We start from the raw sequence: 3,452 nt of genomic DNA, 5'->3' as shown, positions 1-3,452 counted from the left end.
AATGATGGCATAGAAATAGGTTTAAAATTGTCGACATTATTGTTTTCTTCCTTTTTATAATGCGACTTTACTACTGACTGCCTTAATCGTTCAGAAAACTAAGCATTCCTAAGGGAAAAATTAAAATTAAGTACGGGGCTAACATGTGGATTATAGTACTTTAGGATTCTGAAGATACTCCGTCATATCCACGACAATCCTTAGCCTTCAGTGATTTAATTATTAACTTAATCTCCCCGTTGTCAGTAACACAGGGGAGTATTTCAGATATCAGTCTCTGAATGCCATTTTCCAGGAGAGTTATATGATTCCCTGTAGAAACTAGGTTTTTATTTAATTCATCAATTATGTTCAGACAGTGACTGTTAAATACTGTACATATATCTGTCTCATCAGAACAGAAAATTTTTTACTGCGTATTGAATTTATATCCTCGACCTTCTGTTGCTGACCAGATACTCGTACTTCCTTCACAACTGACTATAAAGTTTTAATTTTAACGTGTGAGTTAGCTGTTATATTTGCATACCATATACTCTTTGCCTCCTAATAACATTTAAAATACCTTACAGTACTGTTTGTAATGGGCTACTGTAGCTCTATTGTGACTACTTCTAACATTTTGATATAATTCCCGCTTTGTTCTACATGATATCCTTATCCCTCTAGTCAGCCACCCAGGCTGCCTTTTGCTTCTAGTACCCTGTTTAGAACGTACTAATGGAAATCAACTTTCAAAGAGCATGAGAAATGCGCTAAGGATATCATTATATTTGTCATCCAGACGCTACTGGTACCATACTGGACGTCTATATGTCAAGAGCTCATGTCGCCAGAGATGCAACTTCTGGCTGACTTTGTGGAAGATGTCATCATACTAATCCGAAAAGCTCATGGAGGATCACGTATTATGGACTACCGACCATTACCTTTGTTGAACTGTGATACGAAAACTTCGCACTCCTATTGGCAGCTTAAATTTGGCGAACGACGTCTCATGTCCTATCAATGGCTCAGCATTGATCGGTAGGACGCATAATATCCGTGCTGCCTTGTATCACTACGGGGACCTGATTGCCCTCCCTAAGATGCGTCGTGTGTTGGAAGCGCTGGCTGCGACAGACTTCAACCAAGTCAAGCATTTGATCACAACAGTCATACGTACTTCACAGCTATCCTTCAGAAATGGCGCTACTCAGGTGCTTTCGTCGAGGTGGGGCTCCGCCTCCTACATGGGGCTACATCTAAAGTGCTTGTCAACGGCAGAACGTCGAAAACCTTGGTGATTCGCCGCTCTGTTAGACAAGGATGCCCTTTCTTGACGATACTGTACGCTGTAGCATGAGAACTGTTGTAATGTGGTCTGTGTCAGCGTCTCACGGGATTGTCTCACTGTTAGGTGTACTACGCATAAAAATGAGCTGATGTCAACTCTTCGTGAGCGACATGATGTTCATAGAGCCATGGATTAGTCAGCCACTTACGTTGAAGCTTCGGAGTGCAGTGTAAATGTACATAAATCGGTGGTCTTGAATGTTGACACTGGGATGACACCTGCAAACGTCGCGCCCAACTCAGACTGCTATACAATCCGTTGTCTTGGTATCGACTTTACAGACGACATCTCACGCACGACGATCTCTAATTATCGGAGCTTCTTGCAACATATACGACTGGACTTGTGGATCATCGTCTCCGTGCTTTGGACCTTCATTAGCGCACAAAATTTATTAAGGTCGATCGGCCATCAGGAATTCCGCACGTTGCGCAGACCCTACTAATACCTACACATAGCTCAGGATCTCAGCACGGTATACGGTCCGTCAGTGCTGGGACGATATTTATGATTCGATACGACTCCCTCAGTCATCCTAAAGAACACGGCTGACTCGGCCTTGTCATGATTAAGCAGCGTCTCTATACCCTGTAAGCACCTCAAGTGCTGCCAGCGTTGCCACACCAGTCTCACGGGCTTTCTCATGGAAGCTTTGGCACTGGCTTCCCTTGACCCTCCGGAGGCACTAACTGAAGTACTGGTGCCATTTTCCTGTTTTGAGAGGTTTTATCTGGAGTGTAGCTACCTACGGGACATTATCCCTGTCTCCATCTTACCAACGGCCAGTGATATCTATCGCATCTACTTCGTTTCTGGCCCCCTACTGTCTTCGAATTGACATATCCTGCTGTGCACTGGAAGGTTGTATGGCCCACAGTAAACGCCGTAACGTACTATCGACCTGGTACGTGATGGCGAACAAAGAACAGATTACTCGAGAGAGACTTCATAGGATCCATCGTGTCGATTCACCTTGATTTGTCAACTGCAGCGTTCAGGATACAGACGAATACCAGCTACATTATAGGCCGGCGGAAGAGATCTGGTATTTTGTGCGTCAAATTTTGGCTCTCTTAACGTATATCGCCCGCTTATATCAATTCACGCACTCTCCTTCACCTGGACGCTATTTACTACCCGAGGACGAAACACAACACTGTCACGTGGTGTCATAGGACTCATGGATTTTTGGAACTATTTAAATGATCGTTGTGAATAAAAGTGGAGCCAAAACTCTTCGAACTTCTTGTGGAGTATCTTCCAAGATCCGCTCAGCAGCTGGATGATTCATGACATGAGATGAATTTCATACATCCAAACGTAGAAGATTGAACAGATATTGCTACCTATAAAATATTACGAGAAGACATGCCATTCCAGGGGTATCCCATCCGGTCCTGTTCTCTTATTACACTCCTGGAAATGGAAAAAAGAACACATTGACACCGGTGTGTCAGACCCACCATACTTGCTCCGGACACTGCGAGAGGGCTGTACAAGCAATGATCACACGCACGGCACAGCGGACACACCAGGAACCGCGCTGTTGGCCGTCGAATGGCGCTAGCTGCGCAGCATTTGTGCACCGCCGCCGTCAGTGTCAGCCAGTTTGCCGTGGCATACGGAGCTCCATCGCAGTCTTTAACACTGGTAGCATGCCGCGACAGCGTGGACGTGAACCGTATGTGCAGTTGACGGACTTTGAGCGAGGGCGTATAGTGGGCATGCGGGAGGCCGGGTGGACGTACCGCCGAATTGCTCAACACGTGGGGCGTGAGGTCTCCACAGTACATCGATGTTGTCGCCAGTGGTCGGCGGAAGGTGCACGTGCCCGTCGACCTGGGACCGGACCGCAGCGACGCACGGATGCACGCCAAGACCGTAGGATCCTACGCAGTGCCATAGGGGACCGCACCGCCACTTCCCAGCAAATTAGGGACACTGTTGCTCCTGGGGTATCGGCGAGGACCATTCGCAACCGTCTCCATGAAGCTGGGCTACGGTCCCGCAAACCGTTAGGCCGTCTTCCGCTCACGCCCCAACATCGTGCAGCCCGCCTCCAGTGGTGTCGCGACAGGCGTGAATGGAGGGACGAATGGAGACGTGTCGTCTTCAG

This window comes from Schistocerca serialis, chromosome 3 (genome assembly GCF_023864345.2).
Source record: "Schistocerca serialis cubense isolate TAMUIC-IGC-003099 chromosome 3, iqSchSeri2.2, whole genome shotgun sequence".
Taxonomy (NCBI): domain Eukaryota; kingdom Metazoa; phylum Arthropoda; class Insecta; order Orthoptera; family Acrididae; genus Schistocerca; species Schistocerca serialis.
This window is presented reverse-complemented; position numbering follows the sequence as displayed.